This window comes from Parus major, chromosome 5, assembly GCF_001522545.3.
Source record: "Parus major isolate Abel chromosome 5, Parus_major1.1, whole genome shotgun sequence".
In the NCBI taxonomy this organism is placed as follows: domain Eukaryota; kingdom Metazoa; phylum Chordata; class Aves; order Passeriformes; family Paridae; genus Parus; species Parus major.
In genome coordinates, this window is record NC_031774.1 from 29,910,989 (window position 1) to 29,935,042 (window position 24,054).

A 24,054-nucleotide genomic window follows, 5' to 3' on the forward strand; every position below is an offset into this window, starting at 1 on the left:
AACTACCTGGACTACCTCGAAAATACACTTTGCCAAATGTAAGGTGGTAAGAAAAGTTACCAAAATGAAGAGAATGAAGTCTTTTATTTCACATATATGCTATAGTAAATGGCATTTTCTTATCCTCATTTACTGCTGAATCTCCAACCTGTCCTGGACTGAATGCCCCCAGAGAAGAACAATAATAGTTTCCAGCTCTGAATACTGCCTTTTGTCATCAGGTTTGAAAGCCCTTCACAAAGGAGAGGAATCTCATTTTCTGTGTTTTTCCACAGGGAGAAAAGGGGTCACGCAGGCAGAGCCGGAGCACCGCTCCTCTCAATGCCAGCCCGCTGTTGTGCCTCCTTCCCAGGACACGACCATGCCCTCGCCTGCCACCCCGCTCCACAGCCCGAAATGCTGAAATGCTTTAGTGCCACTTGCGCTGGCTTGCCCAGTAAACATTTGTTATGTACGCGGGAGACTGCAAATGCTCCTGGTGCGAGCACTAGCTGGTGGCTGAATCAAACGGAGGAGCTTCCAGTGAATGCTGACCAGGGCTAATGTAAAACTGACTCCCCAGCCCTTTGCTCACTCTCCAAGCTCCTCCTCCCCCAGCAAGCACTAGTGGGTTTTTTCTTTCATAACAAAACTTGAAGCGAAGAATTGCTTTCCATTACCCAAAGTGCAGATCTTGTCCTTCTCCTTAAATCACCTTCAGCTTGATGAGGGTGGGCACTCCTTGCTGGTGCCTCTAAACATCGCCTGGAGAGAAAACCTCTGCGGAAAGTGAAATTCAGAAGAGCTAATAAAACATTTTCTGAAGAGTTTGAATCTCTCATTCCAAAGAAAACAAAAAGGTCGGCTGACCTTTCAACCTGACCCTTTTCTTTTTTTTTTCTAAGGCATTAAGAAAAACATTCTGCAAACAATGAGTGCTCGTGGTAATTGTCCCTCCCCTGTGCCCCAGTTCTTGCCAAAAGCAACATTTCAATGGCTATGGGGGGTGGAGGTTGAAAGCAAATGAGTGAGCAAGCAAATGCTGGCTTTCACACATCAGTGGCTGGCTACGCCCTGACCACATCCAAGGAGGTTCAAGGTGAGGGAGTCAAGCTCTCAGGCTGCTCCTCACTGAGTTTTACAGTTCCAGTGTCTGAAATATTGCGGTTCAAGTATGGAAATTTGTGTCGGAAGCATTCAGAAAGTCCAGTCAAAGGGTAAGAAAAAAGGGTCATACAGCCTTAAAGTGAAGTATAATTTAGATCAACATCTCTTCCATCGGCTGTTGAATTCCACCTTCGTGTCACGTGCTGCATCTACTCATTTCTCAGCCAGTCCTTCTAGTGTTAGGGAGAGGCCTGTGTGAAAATAATTTCATGTCAGAAAAAAAAAAAAAAGTGTGTTTTTTATATGAGAAAAGCCTTCTTGTACCATTTATCTCCATTGTTTTCCAGCACTAGGACCTGCAGTGGATCCTGCTGTGACATGTTTCCAGCTGCAAAAGGAATCAAAAGATTTAGGGTTGAGTTCCCTCCTGATTCTGGAACATGTTCCACTGTGCAATCTTTTGTAATATCTCTCTGCAATAAAAGCACTAATGCTCTCCAAGAGGCCTCCCCCCTTTCACTTTCCTCATAAGAGGTGATGACAAGCTCCCAGCCCAATTGTCTGCACACATCCTTAACTGTGTGAGCCAGAGATTTAGCTACCTTTCCTGGTTCTGACACTAACCTGTACAGTGGTCCAGGGCAAACCATTTAATCTTTACCCCACTCAGGGAAAATGTCCATAGAAATCCCTTCTTACTAGTGCTGGAGCAGAAGCGTTAGCACTGCTGGGAGATGGCTGTAAACAGAAGGGCTTTCAGCTGCCTCTGGGACTCAGCTGTCAGGAAAGGAGACCTGCCTATGCCAGGGCTCATCTTGCTAATTCTGAAGCAGCTGAATCCATTCTGTAAAAGCACGCTGGTAGTGTCAAGGTCCTGCCTTTGAACGTGTTTCTCCAGCTGTAAAATGTGGATAGAAACACTGAGCGAGCTCTGTAAAGGTCTGCTGAGATTTAAGCTATGTTGGCATTCTCCTCCTCAGTGTTAGTGGAACTGGCAAACACTAGGAGAGAGCAGGACAGTTTCTACTTTCCTTTGAATCGTACTGCAAATCTCCACAGCCCTGAGAACAGACCTTGTAATTCCCAGCAAGCACACGAGTTTTGGTGCTGGTGTGGGAGGAAAGAAGAGGTCGGGGGGTGGTGGTAAGGTGGGGGTTAGGGCTGTGTGTGTGTGTGTGTGTCATGACATGATAAGTAAACAGTGCATCCAGAATCTCTTTGTTACCCTCCAGATTTACTTCTCCTCTTCAGTAGGGGTTTGTACAGCAAAGTACAATTTTGTGGCTCTTCTTCAAGACCATTAACTCAATATAAAAATATCAGCACTGTTTTTATTATCTGAAAAAAAGAGCTCAGAGCTGAGTTTTTGTGAGCAATGCTTGGTTCATTATACAGTGACTCAGAGTAGGTTTTGTGGTGAAGGATTCAGCTTTTCCTTAGTGGTAGGATCAAGATGTTCTGTTTCCATGATAATCTTACCTTTCATCTCTCTCACGTTGCAAAATTCATTTTTACCTTGATCCCACACAAACGTCTTAGTTTCTTGCCTTTGTTATTGTAAATTATTTACTTTAGAAATGCTGAATCATGACACTGAGGTTAGAGAAAATTGCACTTGTATTTAAAGTAAGAATTGTTCCCACATCTTCTGAAGATTCCTGGACTATTATTTTTGTGTGTCCTTACATTTTATGGTTCAAAAAAGTTTAAGTGGCTCTCGGCTTGGCCCCCCTCAGAGAGGTCCAAACCTGAACCTTTTACCCTGGAGATATTTAATTTTAGCAAATGATGCCTCCCCAGCGCTACATGGAGGGAACTGTGCCTGTGTATCAGCAGGAGAGCTGTGCTTTCACACAGTACTGACTTCCTTCAGCCCTACTCGAAGCCTGGGGGGCAGAGCACGGGTGGGTTCTGGGGGCAGCTGTGGGGCTCCTGTTTCTGTGAGTGCTGTGGCACCCAAACAGAGGCAGCCCGCAATTCAGAGAAGTGCTCCAGAGTTCGTGTGAGCACCTGAAGCTCCTGTTAACACCTTGGGCCTGCGAAGATTGGGCTAGAATTCTCCTGAAGAAAAAGATGATCATAGTTCCTAGCTTTTATTTGAACAGAAACACAGAGAAAAGGAGCCAGAGCCCCAGCTCCAAGCATGCTCTGCAGCCCATCAAGCAGCCTGAAAATACATCACAGTGTGATGCTATGGCTTGGTTATTACCAGCCTGGTAATACCAACCAACTGCAACCTGGTCCGCAGGTGCCAGGGCCACCCTCGCCTCTCCATAAGCTGCGTTGTGCTGGCCGGATCACAGCTGCTGTGAGCAGACACGCACTGCTTGCCCATCCTCTAGTGGCACACAGCTACCAAGGCTCCCTCCACAGCAGTCACAAATTGCAGTGAGAACTTGTTTGTGTGTCAGAGGGCTGCAGTGGATTTGAATGCTGAGACAGGCTGCCGTGTGGTGTGTGCTGCCTGCCCAACTCCAGTGAGTTGCTGTCAGCAGCTAGGAGCCAGTCTGACCCAGTACCCCTTTTCTCCCCATTTTAATAGGTTTTTATGACTGCAAGGAAGAGATAGATGCAGGACAGTGGGTAGAAGAGAGTGTGCATAATTTTCAATTTTCTTTCTTTTTTTTATTTTTTTAAGCCATAATTCACAAGTTCCTGTGTTACATATACTTACAGGTGTCTGCTTTACCACCCTGTGCATTTTCCATGGGGTTACTGCAACACCGGCACTACTTTGAGAGTAAACTCTGATGGGATACAACCAGTGGGGTGTGGCCAGTGGCCTGGGGCTGGCATGCGGGGCTCCTGCCATCTCTTCTCGGAGCCAGCTGGTCGCCCACCACCTCTAGCAGCAGCCGCCACCTCCGCTCCACTGAGCACCGGCTGGCATGCACAGGGCCAGACAGGGGCCACCTCCTTAGTCATTTAATGAGTAAACAAACCATTTCTCCAGCGTTCTCCAGGATCATTCAGCCTGAGCCAGAAAGCCAGCCTGGCAGAAAAGGGTCTCTTGTTCTGGCCCCCCTCTGCAGCAGCTGATGAGGGGCTTCTCCCTCCAAGTGCAGCAGGGTTGCCACACAAGCAAGCCCACTGTGTACACAGCACACGGGACCACCCGTGCCAATGACTTTTTCCAGAGGCCAGCTCAATCTGCATCAGTTAATCCATGTTTTCTGTGCATTAGACCTCAAGTTCTTTTATATTCCCACTGATAATTGAATTCTCCATTTTAATGGCTCTCATCTTCTGTAGATGTCAGCAGTGCTCTGTAACTGTGGATTATTTAAGCCTCAGCACATCTTTAAGGCAGGTTTAATACCCTCCATTTACAGAAGGGCTGGGTGAGGCCAGGCAGCAGTCAGAGGGTACGTGCCAAACTGCACCATGGCCATGGATAAAGCCCCATTTTCCTCTGTTTCTGAAATGGGATGTTGTCTGTTTAATCCAGGCAACTCTGTCAAAGGATGGGTTTTCAGGATGGTATGATGGTTTCTATGCATGTGGAAGCCCAAGCAAAAGTTCAAAGCTGAAGTGCTTTTGGCTTTTCCAGCGTCAAAGTAACTATTTTACCTGTTAGTTGCCCTGCATTTTACAGCTCTTCACATTCTGTGTGACCTCACAACTTCATGGATGAGACTCTCAGGAGGTGCTGACCTGCTTACAGGCACAGCTATAGGGCAGCCACTATTTCAGCTCAGGCTGGAAGGAGAGGTGTTGGAGAGCAGAGCTGTGGCGAGTGGTAAGACGGCAGGAACGTCTCCCATCTTCTTTTCTCCAGGGCTTTATCAAGATGCCATGAAGGCACTTGATGTTTGCTCCTGCTTCATATGTGAGGCTTTGCCACTCTTTGCAGGAGTCACATGGGTGCTGTCCCTGCCAGCAGAGGCAGGGACAGACCTCCCTTGCCCCACCACCCACTCTCTGGAGGGGTGGCGAGGGGAGAACCGTGTGCTGGAGGATTGGAAACAATGCAGGACGACGGGGAGAGCATAGGACTGATGAAGCAGGAACATTTGGGCCGCGTGTTAGCACCAGAATCCTGCCAGAAACGGGACAAATGCAGGAGTGCAGTTAGTGACCCGTATTCCTGGCTGTTTCCAGGCAGCGTTCATTCCCCCTTCCCAGCTGTGCTGGGGTGGAGGTGAATTTGCAGTGCAGCGGGAGCACTAACAAGTTAATGTTTAACATTATTATTACCTCATCTTCCAGAGGCTCCTTCTAAACATAACAATTGACGACAGGCTCCTGATAGTTCGGAGAAGACCGACCTCAGCCCTAAGACTATGATGAATATGATTTCCCTTCCCCCTCTGTTTTGATTTTCTGCTCTGTTACTCCAGAGCATTGGCTGGCCATGACCCCTGGCTGCTTTTTCTGTAATTACCAGCTCCTGCCAGATTTACTGTGGAAGTTAATGTCTGTTCCAGCCAAGTCAGCCCCACTGTTATATTGTACGAGACAGTAACCCCTTCAGTACAGGCAGAGCTCTGGTGAAGCAAAACAAAGAGTCAGGAACGGGGCTTCTTGAGGCCCTGGGGAAAGTTTCACGTGCTTGCCGAGGGTGCTGCATTAACAGGAGCACTTTCATTGTGCAATCTTCCTTGGGGTCTTTCATATCCTTCGGAGCACGAGGGGTGCTCAGTGTGGAAACAAGAAGAAAGCAACTTGTACAAGAGTTTACTCTGACCAGCTCTCAGGATTTGCTCTCAGTCCGTTGTGCGCCTCTGGGCCATTTCTTCAGAGCCTGTGCATGGTCTGGTGGGACTTTCTTTAATAAATTAACGTTCTGGACATTTACCCTTAAAACTGGAAGGATTTCTTTCAGATGTTGTTTTTGCAAGCAATTTTTTACATGCTCAAACAAAGCATGCCAGAAAGGGCAAGATTCAGGCTCAGATGGCTGTCCAGCAGATGCACAGGTCTCAGCTTCAGTCCAGCCATCAGAAACACCCGGTTCTGCACCGACACCTTCTGCCCTGGGCTGCACTCACTGCAAGAGTGCCCCAGTGCAAGAGCATTTCAAATGTCTGTGGAAGGTGAAACATAATTGAAACATAGTCAGGGGCTAAATGTGGTTAAAATACAGTCCAGATCCTGATAGAAATTATATTCAGCTATGTCTGGAATAATTCCATCTAAGCCATTGGAGCTGTGGGGTGCAAATCCTGTGCCATAAGGTTATGGGGAGATTAGATGAGTAGCCTTCATACCCTGTGCACCACGGGAACAAGAAGTGGCCACCACAGCAGTGTGCAGTGTCAGAAACTTCTGCTCCAGACACAGTTGGGAGGTAATAATGAGGAGTCAAAGAGATCACACAGGTGCTAGTCAATTAACATGACCCTTTACTGTGGAGGGGAAGACACTAAGAATAGACTAAGTAGGCCTGAGTAACGCATTTGCAACAAATTCTGCTCCAGGGCTCCCATATTTCTGTTTAAGATTTTGCAGACAGATGCACAGCATGTGTGTGTCCTGTTATTCTTTGTGTTTTAGAGTGATATTTAGATATTTGGGGCAGTATGGATACATTAGGTCTGTGCAATGGACTTACTGGGGTGGCTCCTGGACACCTGTGTGAGACTCTGAGATGTGCTGCAGCACAGCAAGGGGCTTTTGACCTCCCGGTCCAACCATATATTCCGAAAACCATGAGAAATCTATAAAGCTTAAAGAAAAGAAAAATATCCAAAAATATCCAACTGGAAATATTTATCTATAGAAAAAGAGGACACATCTGAAAATGTGGATGTATGGGCATCCCTAGTTTCCACCACAACTTGGATCTGTGGTTCATGGCAGATAGCCCATTCTTGAGGGAAAAACAGCACTCTCTTCTTCACCCACACCATCAGAGCCAGCTTTCGGGTTTGTGGGGCTGCGAGTGGGACTGGGCACCAGAGCTGCTTGGAAGGAGAGGCTCTCTGCTTATTCCCACTGTGGAAGCCAGGACTGGAGCCATGCCAGGACAGCGGGGCTGGAAGTAGCAGTTTGATACGTGGGAACTCACAAAACCCAGCTTTGAGTAGAAGACCACCAGTGACTACAGACACAGATGAGGTGAGCCACTGGCTGTCTGCATCCAGATTTGACAGGAGCTCATCTGCTCACGCTGTCCCAAGGGGTTGGTTGGTGTGGGTCCTGGGCTGGCTGCCTTTCTGCACTGGTGGAAAACAAGAAGGGAAGGTCTACACTGGTGATGTTGGCAGTGGATTGCAAAACACAAACAAGAGTAAATGCAGAGACATGGGGTGATGAAAGTCATCTGCAGCACCCTGAGCACCAATTCTTAACCAGATCCAGGAAGAGGCTCACCCACCAACCCCTGTAAACCCCAGGCTGAGTGAGGACAGTGAAGGGGACCCTGCATGGGCCTCTCAGTGATGAAGCAGACCTTCTCAAATCTTTTCTAGCCTGTGAAACAACCCAGTGGCCTGTCACGCGACGAGGGGACGTGTCTGGCAGGCTGGCCCTGCGAGATGCAGGGTCTGTGGCAGGAGGCCACGGCGTCCTGGCTGCCCGCCAGCCCGCGAGGCTCTCCTCCTCCAGCAACCTGCCAATCTGCCGCCCCTGGACGTGCTGCCGGGGAGCGGAGAGCCTGGCCCCGCGCTGCGCTCAGGCGTGAGGTATTTATTATCCCAGCAGTGAGAAGGTGGGAGTTGGATCTGTGAGGAAGGCAGGGATTGGCTCTGCCCTTGGCACAGGGATGCCTGAGCTGGGGACAGGAGGGTGCTGCAGGAGCCATGGGCAGCACTGCAGATGGAGATACCTGTCTTCTCAAGGTACTCCAATGTGCACAGGTGCCTGTTGCGAGTTGGCTAAAATAATCCATGTCAGTACAGAGTACAGACAGCATTGCTCTCTCCCTTCACTGCTTAGGATGACATCTCAGCTTAGCTCCCAGGAGATCGCCCCACAGCTGCTGCCCTTGTCCCCCAGGCTGGCAAGATCCGCAGCACTGCCTGCAACACACTGCGTGCAGCGTGCTGGACACACTCGGGCACATTTGCCTGCCCTCTGGATGCCACCACAGGTTTTTGGGAGCACCCCAGGCTGCCACAATGGGAGGCTGTGCAGACACGAGGAGAGGCCATCAGTGTCCCTGTGTGAATTGTGAACGGGGTCGCGCTGCCCTCGCCGCTCTGCGGGCGCAGAAGCCCTGCACAGATGCGTATCACACGGGCCGAGCTGTTCCGAGGCATACCTGTGCAGCACCCCACAGGCTCTCAGGGGTCACCAGGGCAGGGCTCACCACTTGTCTGCTGCAGCTGGCTGCCTACCTGCCCCTGGCTGTGGCTTGTACTCATGCTGCTGAGAGGAAGGGGAAGGTCTTGTTCCTGCGTCAGGGCAGTGATGCTGGGCTGAACTTTACAGGCAGGGAGCACCCCAGGGTGCTGTCCACCTTGTGAGGGAACAGGGCTATTGCTTCTATACTTCATCCCTTCTCCCTTTGCTATGAGGTACATTGCTGGACATGTGGGAATCTTACAGCTATTTCCATGTGGGGAATAGCACAGGATAGACAAACGTGTTACAGGCCATTTGCAACATCTTCACCAGTGCACAGCTTAAGAATCTCCAACAGCTGCAGCCTGGCATCCTCTTGGGTACTCAATTTCAAACCCTCAGCTTCACAATACTGAGAGAGCTGGATTGGCAAAAAATCCAAAAAGAGTTAGACTCTCTTGATCTTATATCACTCTCTGTCTGATTTTTAAAATATATTTTCAACCAGTATTGAAATGTGAAATATATTGTCAGCATCTTCTTAAGTGTCTTCAGGTACAAGTAAACATGATGGGAAGACCTTGAACAAGGGCAGGAGTGGGAGGTAGTTCTGTCAGTTCCATTTATGATGTTCACTGGGATTTGCTTAATTTGTTGAATTTGACTGCAGTTTTTGTGCCATTTTGGGGGTGGGTACCTGTTTTTGTTTGAGTAACTATTTTAATAGTTACAGCCTAGGATAAGAGCTTTCTGTGCCTGTAAATTAATGGTATAGATGGGCAATTTGTCAGTTTGAAACACTGAAGAATTACACCTACACTGCTGTGCTGATACATACAAATACCTATATGCAGACAACAGTTTTTTATTGTTTATTGATGTTGTTTGTTATTGTTTATTTTATGGTCTGTTCCAAAGCCTGTTCCTCTATGGTGAAACCCTCCCTGTAATAAACACACTCAGCTATCTGGTCATCAAGCTGTGGGGTTTTTCTTGTTGGGTTGGAGGCTGACACCAAACAACAGAACAAAAGCTTGGTCAGAGGAAAGAGGGTTTGCTGTGTATGAAGTGAGTTTTGATTCATTCCCAAGCTCAGATATTGCTTTGGGAAATATATTCTCTTCAGGCCTCTCGCTGTGACTCTATAAACAGAGGCAGCAACGGGCATTTGGAGGCACTAAAAGTGATTTAAATGATCCAGCCTGGGACTTTTGCCAAGCAGCACCTCCTTCTGTTTGCTGCGGGGGCTTTTCTGCCCTCCCCCTTGCTGGTGGGTTGGTTGTTGTTTTTTTGGTTTTTTTTTTCTTCTTCCATGCAAAATTTTTTGAGACTATCCTTTGAGACAATCTCTTTCTCCTAAAAGAAGAAGAAGAAAAAAAAAAAAATAGCTTGCTTCTCCAGATGGACAGCTGCTCCCTGCTCCTTTTGATGTTGCTTTTATCTGCCAGGCCAGTGCTCTCTCACCCTCTCCCCTCCCCCGGAGGCAGTTTCCATGGGGGTCTCAGGGGAGCTTTGTCTCTCACATGTGTTTAAAGAGAAATGTGGAGCTGACACAAAGGCTCCACAGCTCGACCTTTCGCCCTCCGGAGTTATGAGGGCCATAAAGCTCGAGTCCCTGGTAACAGCGCCGATGACCAGGGCAGTTCTGGACACAGACAGAGCTTTTTTGGCAGAAAATTGTTTAACTAAAAATAGTTCTAGGAAGGAAAATAAAAGGTTGTGCAAACTAAGCAATGTCTTTTATTGCCTTATTTGGTGTTACTGGTAATAACATTAATTTCTTTGGTATGGCCAGAGGCAGATGGCTTCTCTGCATTTAGTACCAATTTTGAAATGCGTGGGGCACAGATAAAAAGTGACACTGGCTGAGGTGCTGGGGACCAAGCCTGTGCTCGCTGGCCTGCAGATGCAAGAGGTGAAGGTTGCTCTGCTGCAGCACCTGACACCCAGCAAAGCTCAGTGCGGGCCCTGGCTGAGGCAACACCCCAGGCATTGAGCTTTCTCTACCAGGCAATGGGAGGTCTGCTGGAGAGGAGGAACCTCGGAGCCCAGCAAAGGGCTGAGGAGCTGCCAAGCCAGCCAACAAAAACTTCCAGCTTCAAGTGTCACAAAAGTATTCAAGTGCCTTAGCTCCAGAGCAGATGAAGGGATTGCTTTTCCCTTACTGCTCACACCTGTGATGCTCTCCTGGACTAGGTGTGTGCCCTGGGAGCCTCCCACCATGATCTGAGTCATTAGCAGTGCCATCCTTCTCTTGTTTTTACTTTCTATTTGGCCTGGCTAGCAGCAGATGTTGGATCCCAGTGCTCCCAAGTTGCCACAAAATGTTCAATAGTATTTGCTTTCCTGCTGAAACTCTTGCATTTGCCTAAATTGGGCCAGTTATGAAATGAATGGGAAAAAAAAGTCCCTATGCATGAGTTTTATCAAGTGGAAAAGCTTGGAAGCTCACAGACAAATGGCTTGCCCAGGACAGCTGGAGCCTAATGACAAAGCTGCTCTCCTCAGAGCTGCTGAACACCAGAAGAGAAACTCAGAGGTGGCTCCTTCAGTTCCTTAAGGGAAACTCTAATGTTTGAATGTGAAAAGGGGCTCGTGACAATGAAATCCTGTTGCCCCGGTTTTCTCTCCTCCAAGTGAAACTTGCTGCAGTGTGGCCTGGCCTTTTAGGCAGGGGTTTGACAGCATGCATGAAGGCCAAGAAGGTGTTTCAAAATGCTTATGGAATCTATATATTGTGAGAAAATGCCTCACTGTCTTTTGGTAGCAGGTTGTTTGGGAGCAGTGGCCACCTGTTACATATGTATGTATGGGTGCGTTAGCTTGGTGGAGTTCTTATCAAGGCTTAGGGCTATGGCAGTAATAAGACATTTCCCAGGAATCTTTCCTATAACTTTTGTTCTTCTAAACCAGATAAAGTGGAGGTCACTTGCTGTGCAACAGGGGGATGGGATTTTCCTACTCACAAAAAAATCCAGGAGGCTTTTATTTTAGGTTAACTAAAACAAAGCCAAGAAGCAGAGGGGAAGGGGGGAAACCAAGTCTCCAAAAGAAGGAAAAACTTCAGTGATTTATGCTGAGACATTTTGTGTTTTTAACCTAAATACAGCTACTGTTAGAGCAGACAGGGAGAATTTTTACACCAAAAGGTACACACAAAAAACAAAGACAGCATCTCTTCCACTTGCGTGATCTCTCACCCTGGTAGTTTTTTGCTTGAAACAAGCAGCTTTGTGTGTCAACATAAGTAAAATTCCCTGTGCAACCATGCACCAACAACCACATGCAGTAATTTTTCATGTAGCTACGTTTGTCTGCCTGTCCTGCATGATAAGGTGCACATAGGCACTATCATATTTCTTCCTATAAATCTCCTTTTCTTTTCAGAAAGTTGTAAACCTAAAGATAACAGCACACACTCTCTTGAAAGCAAGGTTGACATTGAAATCCTTGGCTTAAAAATGCTGCCTGGGGGAAAAAAAGTCTCCATCAGTCCAAAGGCAGCAGATTTGGCTCATGTGCCAATTGTCACTCTCCCACCACACCACGGGGAGCATGCTGCAGGAAGGAATGGTGCAGAAAAGGAGTGTGAAGGGCAAGCAGTCCTTCGACTCTGGCGATCCTTCAGTGGTATATGAGCCTTGAGGGGATCACGTGAAGGGAATAGAGCAAAACAACCATCTAGCTCCTCTAAATCACATCACCTTGTGGAATCAGTGAACACAATCTCTTCCCTCCCATATATCACCCTCACACCAGACAGATCTCAAATGCAGAGGAGAATTGAGCACTTCTGCTCCAAAGCATGTGTCTGTGGTTAATGACAGATGATCCTAATCACTGCTCCTGGAGCCCAGGGCTAGCTGATAACTCTCTCTTCTGACTACCGACCCCCATAATCATCTCATTCCTGAGAGGGAACAGATATTGTGAATGATGGGTTTTAGCAATTGGGACAAAAATAGTCCTCCTTTTGCTCAAGGAATTCAGATAGCAAACTAAGGGAGAAGCAAAGAGGCTGAGCAGCCACACTACAGGGCTGGGAAAGATCTTCATCATATCTGGATCTGTCACAGGTTTGCTCTCAGTGACCTTAGGCAAATTAGTTAGTCTCACAGCCTCATTTTCTTCCTCTGGAAAAATCAAGATAATACTAGACAGCAATTTCAGAATGGCACTATGAGGATGCATCATTAATTGCTGTATTTATAATAAGTGTTGAATTTTCCAGAGATATTATATTAACAGCTGAGAAACACACTTTGCTGAACCCACTTCTTTCCTCCTCAGAGAGTGGTTTCAGTGCTTCTGCAGCAGCCCTCGAGGCTGCAGTGCCACTGAAGGGCAGCCTTCCCAGCTCTCCACTTACACTTTAAAACCTCTGTGCAGGCAGCAGCAGTCACAGATGCAGCTGCAAGAAGAAACCACACACCACACTTGTGCAGGTGCATGTGGGCCCCAGTGGGGAAGAATATTAACTATTTCCTGGTAATAGGGACACAGAGGTCCTTCACACGGCTCAAATAATCTCAGCACAGTTCCAGGACATGGCCTGTGTGGGAAATGCTATCCAAATGAATACACAACTGTGCTTAACAGATCCCAGCTTACTTAACTGCACACTATATTCTGGATTCTCTTTCAAATTCAGCTAGGTTTGTGCATTGTGCCCTGTATCTTCAATGTGGCAGGGAAAGCTTTCATCCTATGACTTCCCCATTAGTGTTAGTTTAAAGCTTAATTTCTAGAAGGCATAGTTGATATTTACCCCAGTATTTCAAGATCAGATCCATTTTGTGTAGCAAGCTAATCATATTATTTGCATCTCTCCTTGACAAAAAGTTGCAGGAGGATCATTCTTTGTTTCCACTAGGTACATGGGAACTGGTAGAAAAGTTTATAATTGCTGATTTTTAAAGAATATTTTTATCTCTTTGGGAGAAAATAGTTTAATTATATTCTTCTAATATGTTCTTTAATTGTAATCATTGTATGAAATGGAAACTGCATGCTTATTTGCAAAAGTAATGAGGCAAGTTTCCCTTCTCTGAAAAGACTGAAGTGAGGATGAAGCCTTCACTATGAATGTATGCAGCTACATTTTAAAATAATTTTCTATGAAATTGCTTCCAGTTATCTGGTTTGCTAGACTATTAAGATGCAAATCTAGGCAAAGTAGATTTTTTTTATACACTAAATATCTGTGAATCTATTAGGATTGGCTGAGCTGAAGCTGCTAGAGGAGATAATGATGCTCTGCTGAAACACAGCAATGCTTCAGTGAACCCTGATGATGACAATACACTGAAATAACAACATGTGGCGTTGCAATCCACCCACACATCATCATGCATCACATCAAAAATGTCATGATACGCTGATGGTAAAGTTTCTCTTCTAAAATCACCAAGCTGGCAGTTCTAGCTGCACTTCTCACAACAAACTGTCCCTTTTCATTTTGTGTCTTGCTGGTTTCAACTGTACCCAGGATCTTTCTTGAGATGGTGATGGTGGATGCCTCATAGCATTTAAAAATGGGATGCAGAAAAATACTTAGCCATCCAAGTTTCTGCTCCTACAGAGCCCCACCTGAACAGGAGGAGGCTGTAAAATGAGGCAGAAAATCTAGCAAGAAAGAACTCTGGCACCAGATTTCCATGCTGTCTTGCTTTCAAGCAAGAAGTGGTCTCTGTCTTTCAATTCTACTTGAAATATAACTTCTTCATGTGTGCCAAATGCCTTTGCACTTAAAAATGTTTGAAAGCTGAGATTTGGCATGAATTTCAGAAAAGGATTTAGGGTGGTAGTTATTGCTATTATGGCAGAAATGGGATTTTGTCTTCCATCTATGCCATCATAACAAAATGGCTAAAAAAAACTTTTTTGTTTGTTTGGTTTTTTTTTTGTTTGTCTCCTTGTCTGTTTGCCTCCTTGTCTGATAAATCAGACAACACATTTTTCACAACCAGTTTCAACATTCTACCTCTGATGGAGCTAAAGATGAAAGATTTTAGGACAAAAAATATGCTGAAATGGATCTGGCTAAATCCTAAGAGGGCCTGCCTGTATTAAGGTTGGGATCTGGATGGAGTTTTGGTTTCTATACCCTAAATTTTAACGTTGATAACCTCAGTTATGCTTAACTCTGCAAATACCTGCTTTCAGCAGGTGTTTCAACTCTTAACATCCACAGAAAAAAAAACATTTAAGCAAACACTTTGGTGTTTGCAGTCCAGAGAAGTGTGACTTCTTCCATATCTACAGTGGAGATCCAGACACAAAATATTTCTTCTCTCTGCCATTCCCTCCTTTTCCCTGTAGGGCTGATGATGATGATTACTGGGTTTTGTTGAGGATTTTTTTTCCCCCCCAAAGCAACACTGATGATGATGATGATGATGATGATGATGATGATAATGATGATGATGATGATGATGATGAATCTGTGTTTTCACACCAGAGCTTGGCAGTTGCAAGTCATCCCAGGATATATATTAGATGCCACAAAGTAATTGACAGTCTTAAACATGTCCATTAGGACTTCTTCCATCCTAACCAAGGAGAGAGCTCTCATTTCATATTTTTAAGGTATGGTGGAGATGGACACAATTCCCTTCTGAAGGGCTTAAAATTCACATTTTCCACCTCCCTAGAAAGTGTGGTGATGATTTGGGGAGAGACCAGGATGGGACATTTCTTCTCTTGGAAGTCTGCAGCTGGGAAGGGAAAGAAAATTGGAATATGTCAGAGAGAAAAAGAGTGGTTATGGTTATGATGCCTACTGCTTAGGACACAGACTAGCCAGGGCCTAGCACACCTGCCCTGCTAAGGGTTGATTGTGCATTTTGCACTAGGCAGCATTGCATGAAGTACCTGAACATCCCTGAGATCAGCATGTGGAGCCCAGGATGTCCCTTACCAGCTGACTGCAAACTGGACAGCTACACACTTTCCTTTTGATTCACTTTCCTAAAGCTGGGTTTCCCACAGGAGAGTTCAGGAATAGCCCCAGATTTTTTGTCTGGTGGCCAGAGTACTGTAAGCAGCTGTGGCTTTATGGAGGGTAGGAAAGGGCACAAGCAAGGCTCCACTGCATTTCACACCTCTGGCCAGTCACACCTGCTAAGATACCACACACACAAATTACATGACGTGACAGTGGCCACAGGACTGACTGTGCTATGTATTTCCTGCTGCACTTAGATCACAGCTGTGTCTGTCCCTGCCTCCTGGAAGGTCTGAACCTCCTCTGGGTCCTGGTTTCTGCTCAGTGGGACTGAAAATTAGGTATCGCACAGCCTAGCCCTGCAATGACGAAGTTTCTCTTCTGGACTCAGAAATACAGTATGTGAATGAAGCCTGATCATATTTTAGTGCCATTCAGCCCTGTCTTTTAGGTGATACTACCAGCAATATTGGCAGTGATTTGCAGTGATTTAGTTAGGGCAGTGATATTTTGTTATGGGAACTCCCATCCTGGCCCCTGAACTGAGCATGCAGGTTTCTGCTCAGCAGAAAGAGCTTTGGATGGCTATTGTGCACAGACAGATTTAGAAACAGATTTAGAAACAGGGAAGAGTCTTATGGACCCCACTACTGATCAACAGAGCCACTGGAATGGCATGGCATACATATAAAAATGAAGATACTGCAAAAGAAGAATAAAAATAGATGTGACGCAGTGCATGGACTTCTTAGCAAAAGGACTTTGGGTTTGGGAACTTCCTGTACAGACACATGCTGTATCTTCTCCTTGTTCATACAGCAGGGGAAATGAAAGATGAGAAACACCAAGGGTGGGAATTAAGACCGTTTTCATTTCCTCTTTCTTGTTTGTTACTTGGTCTTTCTCTAGTAAAAGAAAAAATAACCAAAAACAACCCGACAACAAAAAACCCAGCTGCACCTGGGGTTTTACATAAATGTTCTCTTGCACTTCAACTCGATCACCTCCTGGCAACACTGAACTCCAGCAAAATACGGTGCACTCTCTCTTTAAGAGAGACTGCTCCCTGCCCAGCTGTTGACTTGCCTGAAGGTGAGACCTCTGCTTAAATTCATGGCTCCAGCTGTCAAAAGCAAAGAAAAGCAGCTTTTCCTTGGCGGCTTTCTGCTTTGGGTAGAATTTGACATCTTCCTCAGTCAGCAGAATTTAATCAGCATCAAGTGCCCACAGCCACTCAGCTCCACCACTGCTGGGGCTGGGGCTGGGGAAGCAGACCTGCAAAGGAGAAGAGGGGGAGTCCTCAACACAGCAGGCAAAGACACAGGCACAATCACACATTTCTATGGGAAATTCAAAGCTTGTCACTGTCTAGGGAGAGCCTCATTATTCTATTTGACTTAATTGCAGTTATCATGCAGTAACCTTACCTGGCTCAGAGTCTGCTGTGTCCTCCTGAGCAGCTGAGAGCAGTAAATGGAGTGAGTTATTGACAGCTAACAATGATACTGATTTCCAAAGTAAAGCTGGTGAAACAGGCGCAGGGATATGGTTTCTCAGACCTGAGTGGACAAGTAAAGCCAAGGGAGCAACTCCTGATATCATTATGCCTTGCTTCCCCTGGGGAAAAGATCTCCTTAAGTTATTGGCACATAGATGCCAACAAACTAAATGATCCAGCAAGTCAGAATATTGTTAAGCTGAGTGCCCAACCTATGAAGCCCAGCATCTGATCCATTCATGAGCCTCCAATGATCAGATCAGAGCAGTGTGTGCACACGTAGGGACACGCAGAGTTGCCTATGGACATACTATGGCAGGAGGGCATTTGCTTTTTCGCAGTATTGTCACCTGCTTCCTGCAACCAAGGCCACAAATCCTGCAGAGAGACACACTGGGGACAGATCAGGCCAAGGTGAGTTGAGAGCATGGCAGTTCCCAGACCAGGTTTTGACCCTGTGCTGATGTGTGTTTTAGGACTGCATTTTGTTGTTCCTGGGAGCCAGCCTGGCTGCCCCAAACTTTCATTCCTTCTACCTGGAGTAGTGCATCCAGCTCTGGGTCTTCAGCACTGAAAGGACACAGACCTGTTGAAATGGATCCAGAGGAGGGTCTTGAAGATGATCAGAGGGCTGGTGCACCTCTCCAGTGAGGAAAGGCTGAGAGAGTTGGGGTTGTTCAGCCTGGAGAAGGCTCTTGGGAGAGTTTACTGTGGCTTTCCAGCACCTAAAGGGGGCTACAAGATACATGGAGAGGGATTTTGAACAAAAGCATGTAGTGATAGAACAAGGGGGATTTGCTTTAAGCTGAAAGAGGGTAGGTTTATATATGAAGAAGAAACTCTTTACTGTGAGGGTGTTGAGACACTGGAACAGGTTGCCCAGAGAAATTGTGGATGTTCCAGCCCTCAAAGTGTTCAAGGCCAGGTTAGCTGGGACTTTGAGCAGTCTGGTCTAGTGGAAGGTGCCCCTACCCATGGCAGAAGTCTTGGGGTGAGATATCTTTAAGGCCCCTTCCAACCCAAACCATTCTATGATGTTGGGGGAATTGCTTGGAGCAAGACAACTGCTGGTACAGCAGAAGTGTGCTTGGGGTGCTTTGTCAAGGAGACCTTGCATTAGTGCTTACCTATTTAGAATAACCTATTCACAGTAAAAGTTATTTATCTGCATATTTTCAACACTCAAACTCCAGGCATTCTTATACATGTAGTTAATTTTCTAGCACCTGCAGCTATTACCCATTTCCTGACAATATCATCATGCCCATTGAGGAGAGGAAGGACACGTTGGGTTGTTTGGAGGGTTTTTTTAAAATGTTTACCCCTTCCACCTGTTTGGTATTAGCCTGCATAATGGCCCAGAGTTAAAGCAAAGGAGACGGCTGCTGGGAGCAAACAGGAAATGAAGCAATACTCAAGGTAAGGCAGGCAAGGGCAGCAGAGAAACAAGCCTGTGGGGATATTAACTAGTGAATATCCACATGCCTCTAAGCAGAGGGGTTGGTTTAGTCCAACCTATGTATCAGAGGTACACTAAAGACTGGAATGCCCTCGGAAAGAAAAGCAGAGGAGTGAGAAAGAAGGAGCTGGGTAAGGGGGAGATGCTGTGAGTGCAGGTGGGCGTGCAGGTAAAGGCTTGCTGCTCAGGGAGTGGGGGAGAGCTCGCAGGTGCATTGCAGGCCAGCAGCTTGACAGTGATCAATGTAGAGCTCCGGCTGTGAACTGTGTACTCTCCCAGCCTGTAGCCATGAATGTGGTGGGTTTTTTCCCCCTGTTCCTTTGTATTTGGGGAATGAACTTCATAAAACCTGCATTCATCGTTTCTGCTCAGCCACATGACAAACTTCTACTGAACTGTGTCCTGGAGGGGTGATGCAGCCACAATAACAAGATCCCTCCTGCTCCAGTCATTAAGAACACTGCATTTCTCATGTCACAGAGCTGGGGGAGGGGACCGAGAGCAGCCGAGGAAGCAAATCCCGCTGTGGATACTGTTTCAATATGAAAGAAACCATTAACCCAGTGCATTTACCTATACAGAACTCATCAAACGCCTTACCAAAAGACATCTTTAATCTTATCTTAATATCGCTCATCTTTCTCAACATTTGCCTTCCAAAAAAAGCTGTTACTGATAAGCAAACTTACAACCTTGCCCCCCTTCTTAAACATCTTTAAAACTTTGCAGTGCTAAAAGGCACAATGCTGATCTTGTGTCTGGAGCCTCTTCTCCAATGGTATTGCCTGTATAGAGCAGCTAACTGAATGCATCTGTTGAATGTAATTTGAATGCTGCATGTTTGTTCTATATGCATTATCTTCTATATTACTTGAAAAGAATGTGTCTAATTATTTTTTTAACAATGCTATTATTTGTGAAGGTGGTTTTCTATTCTCAGCCAAGTTCAGTGAGTGGTCAAATACTGTTTGTAATTTTTTTAGTAAAATTTTATTATTAATTAATGATGTGGATGTGTATGTTTAATTATTTTGATAGTTCTTCCCTGCCTTCTGTAACGAGAAGAGGTGATATGCTCATTCACAAGCAGATCCTCAGTTATCATTCACCATGATGCACAGATGAACTGTGACAAGCTTTGTGTCTGTAGGATTACCTGCTGTACAGCACTCTGCTTGTGGGAAATAGGCCAACTAATAATGTTGGATTACAGAATAGATGGAAATGACTGAAACATATTTTCTTTTGGGATCAGAAATATTTTGCTGGAAGTCTTAGAACTTTCATTAAATTTCGTGACAGCAACTGGCATGGACTATTTTAAAAAGTACACATTCAGCAAATGTCTGCTGAGAACTTTTCTCTACCAACTCCATTTTATCTGCTTTCTGAAAAAGGTCCTATAGACTCTGACACAGCCAAACTGCTGTGGCATGCAAAAATACCAGTGTTAGCTGAACCCTGGTAATTGTACAAACATGTGCTTTTAGCTGTGGCAAACACAGGATAAATGACATTAACACTTCTCTTGGGTATAGACTAAACATACTTCTCCTCTCAGGAGGAGGCCTGACTGCAGGTCCAGCAGGGCAGCCTGGCTAATGGGCAGTAACTAGCTGAGCTTAGCCTGAAGATGTGTCCCAGCTTGATGTGAAGCCCAGCTCCTTCCCAACAATGACAACAAGGGTGCCTGACCTGGTGAGTAGAGAAGGAAAGTGTATTATTAGTGTTATTTAATTTGCATTACTGTGATACTTAAGAGCTCTGGTTTGGATTAAGGACTTTGTTGTGCTAGGCTCTCTTTAAACACACATAAAAACATGACACTGTCCTCAAGAGCTGCCTGCCTTACACAAACACACATGGAAGTCAGGTATGGTTTCCTGCTGAGGTTGGGCTTTGTCTCCCTTAATGCCTTGTGCTGTGCCAAGCATGTTGTTGGTGGCTGCAGACCCTCCACATCTCACAGCCCATGCCTCAGCCTGCTCCTGGCTGAATTGGCAACTCGGTGAGCACCTGTGTTTGTGTAGTATGCTGTGGGGTATCCAGAAAGGTACTCGAGGCCAAGGGGGACAGAACTCCTGATTTAAGGGTAGCTACAAAAAGACCCCAAGCACTGCAATTCTGAGTGGGAAATGCTCGAACTGGCTGAGTATGGAAAACAAGCACCTAGCACTGGCAATGCAGGGGCCAGGAGAAGGCAGTGATGTGGCATAGGCAATACTACAAGACCACCTGGGAGTGCTGCATGCTTGATGCATGCAGGATGACTAAAGGGCTGCAGGGCTTGTCATCCCGTGGGAAGTATCTCTCCATCAACTCTGAGGCAATCCATTAAAAAACAACGACAAAATTGCCTTTGGAGGCAGCAACTAAAGCAGGACCAGTGAGAAGCAGTTAGTTTACCCTGTGAGAAATGTGGATTTGTTTTCCCTGTAGGTTGTTCATAGGACTCCTGGCTTTAGCATAAGTATCACAGAATGTTAAGTGTCAGAAGCGACCTTAAGGATCATCTAGTCCCAACCCCTGCCTTCCATAGGTAGGGACACCTCCCACTAGTCCAGCCTTAGAAATCCTACCTTGTTCCCTAAAACTTCCTCAATAAAAGTGAGTTACAAGCAGTATCTGTCTTTCAAAGCAGCAATCCTTTTACCCTATGAAGGAATGGTGGCATGATTCCTGAGAAGGAACTGCATAAAAACCTGTTTGAGTAATAGCCAGTGTTCAGTGGCCTATAGTGACAGACTCAAAGTAGTGTGCATCCAAATGGTACTTGGATTTATCATTTTCTAAAAGTAAGCAAAGACCTCTGTGCAGTAATCTTCTAATTTCCCCTTTCTCTCAATGCTGAAGATCTGACTACACTACTCCTCAAAAACCTACACTCATAGAATATGCTGAGTTGAAAGGGACCCACTAGAATCATCAAGTTCAACTCCTGGCCCTGTGCATGCCACCCCAAGAGTCACACCTGATGGCACTGCCCAAATACATCTTGAACTCTGTCAGGCTGGTGCTATCACCACTTCCCTGGGGAGCCTGTTCCAGTGCCCAGCCACCTTCTGGGTAAAGAACCTTTTCCTGATATACAACCTAAACTTCTCCTGAAGTTTCAGGCCATTCCCTCAGGTCCTGTCATTGGTCACCAGAGAGAGGAGATTGGTACCTGTCCCTCCAATTCTCCTGGTATGGAAGCTGCAGGCAGCTATGAGGTCTCCTCCTGGATGCAGACCAAGTCACCCTTGTCACTAGAGGACACGGAATGATTCACACAAACACATCTTAGTGGTGTGATAGAAAAAAGAGAGCTTTTATTTTCTGACTCGAGTATTTATAGATTCTTGACAATGACCAGGGATTGGATAATTAAGTTACCATTAAGTTCCCAATTCCATTGGTCATATGAAACATCCATCAAAAGATGTTTCTTAGAAGGAATGTGTAAACATCTGTTTACAGTTACTTTCCTGGGAAAGTGTCTAAAAACTATGAAAACAAAATCAGAAGGTTTATTTTTCAGGGAGACATCTCACCCTTTCTTCTTTAAAAAAAGAAGAAAGAGAAAATGAACAATATTCTAAACAATCAAAAGGCAAATAACAAAGAAAATAACCATTGTTCTAAACAATCAGGCCTTAGTTTCAGGGTGATACCACCCTACCCACTACTTTTCTGGTTTCCTGTCTAGACCCTTCCCCATCTTTGTTGCCCTCCTTTGGATGCTCTCTAACACTTCATATCTTTGCTATACTGTGGCTCTCAGAACTGTCCCCAGCACTGGAGGTGGGGCTGCCCCAGCTCAGAGCAGAGGGGACAATCCCCTCCCTTGCCTGGCTGGTGATGCTGGGTCTGATGCCCCCCAGGGCTGGTCCTCCTGGCTGCCAGGGCACTGCTTGCAACTACTGTGTCTTGTGGGTTAAACGAGTTATGTGGGCAGACTGATTCCAGGAAAGCGTTTACATATCAAAAGATGTAAGACTTCTCAAAACTGGTATAAGCTTAATAAACAAGCGTCCTCAGGTGTCGTTCAAGATGGTTTGGTTTTGTTCAGAAGGAAGGATGCAATGTAGTCAAAGTGTTGTGGTCTGACTGATAAACCAGTTCTGGTCAAGATGGGGCACAGAGCCTATACCACTTAGCTAACCTCACAGAAGTGAAGCAACTTGCCTTTTCTTTAATGTATTGCACTCTGGCTCACTCCTGTGATCCGTCACTCCCCAATAAAAACACACATTTTTACTCTTGTAGACAAAATGTATAAACATTTGACCCCTGGAAATATGATATACAGCTAGAGACAGCCCTGGAAAAACCTGGAGTATGTACGTGCATTATAAATTTCCCCTATCTCACAGGACCAGCATGGTAGAAAAAAAGATAATCGGTTGTCTCTCTTGGTCTCCCTCTCCACCCCATTCCCTCATGCCCTTGCACTCCCCCTCCCTTTTACTGCAGGATGTGCCAGCACTTGTCTTGGCAAAAGCCAGTCTTGGATCTTAAAACTGAAGAAAACTCCAGTGTGTTTGTGACTAGCTCAGCCTTTACCAGGCCTCTCGTCCTCCTGCCCCAGCCTGCCCCACAAGCCGAGTGGTGGGTGTGCTCTTGGGAGATGCAGGAGAGGAGCACGACTCCCTTGCAAGCACGTGGCTAATGCGTCGCTCAGGGAATGGGAAGCGTGTGTAAATGCATGTGTCCTGCTGGCAGGGCATGGCAGCTGCCACGAGCCATGGGAGAGCTAACAGGGAACCACCGTTCACTTTGGTCTCGGTCTGTGCTTTCAGTGCTGAAGTCAAATGAACAAGTGCTTTGTGGGCAGTGATATGGAACTGGGTCCTTCTCTGGACTCAGGCCAGGTAACAGGCTGTGTGATTTCCACCCACCACCTTCCACTGCGCTGCACATAGCTACTGGTTGGCTGTTTTCCCTGTCCAGACAATCTTTGGTGTTGCTAGAAAGATTGCCTGCAAACCTTATCGCCATCATCACTTTTGGCAGTGGCAATTTTGTGACAGAAAACTACCTGTTTGGAGTTTAAAGCAGCTCATTTCCCAAAGAGGCTACCAATGAACAGTTGGGTGTCTCTCCTTCAGCCACACTCAGTCTGGTCTGAATTTCAACCAGGAACCAAGACACAACAGCTTCCTGTTCTCAACAGTACCTCACGGTGCCCTGTCCTGATCATTAAAAATTAAATCACCCTGTGAGTAAACACACATGCTGTTTTTCATATGTATGCATCTGCAAAGTCCATACCAGGACCTGGGATGGAAAAGGTCTGGTGGGACCTTCCGCATCATATTATGTTAAAAATTTGTGAAGCTCCATCCTAAGCTTGCTCTCTCTATTTCTCCCTTGTTAAATTTAATGGAAATTTTTCATATAAGCTTGGCCATTATTTCATACACTATCTTGTTCTTGTGTTAAGGTCATGATTTAGTTTAAATGACTAATTCTCTCTCCCTGTTGTTTTCTTTTCTGACATATTTAAATAATCCTGTCCCTGCTCATCCATTCTTGTTTTGTTGCTATCAAATCAGTTTATTTTAGTTTTCTAGGACAGTTCTCATTTTCCTGACCATCAGGGGTTGTGGTCTATTTTTTTCCGTAAATATGGGTGACAAGGGCTGTATGCATTATTCTGGATGAAGCTTTGATACTGCTTTACACAATGGTGGTAAACACTTTTCTAATCAACTGAAGTATCTTGTCTAATATATCCTCTGCATGTGTTTACCTTTTCCATGGCTATGTCACACTGGTGGCTCAGTTATCCTGTAATGGATGAATAAGTTTTGGTGTCTATTCACTACTGTTTCTTACAAATACTGTGTCCCTATC

The 24,054-nt window shown here is 45.8% G+C and overlaps 2 long non-coding RNA genes across 2 annotated transcripts; one reads left to right on the forward strand and one right to left on the reverse strand.

The window, feature by feature from the left end:
• Positions 1–542: 542 nt before the first annotated feature.
• On the reverse strand, positions 543–1,933 carry LOC117244573. Its single transcript, XR_004497926.1, has 3 exons — positions 1,711–1,933; positions 1,217–1,337; positions 543–759 (listed from the first exon to the last, which is right to left on the reverse strand). It is a non-coding gene; the product is annotated as an uncharacterized LOC117244573 (long non-coding RNA).
• Positions 1,934–19,790: 17,857 nt separating this feature from the next.
• On the forward strand, positions 19,791–23,571 carry LOC117244570. The gene is made up of 2 exons (XR_004497923.1): positions 19,791–19,914; positions 22,672–23,571. It is a non-coding gene; the product is annotated as an uncharacterized LOC117244570 (long non-coding RNA).
• The last annotated feature ends 483 nt before the right edge of the window (positions 23,572–24,054 follow it).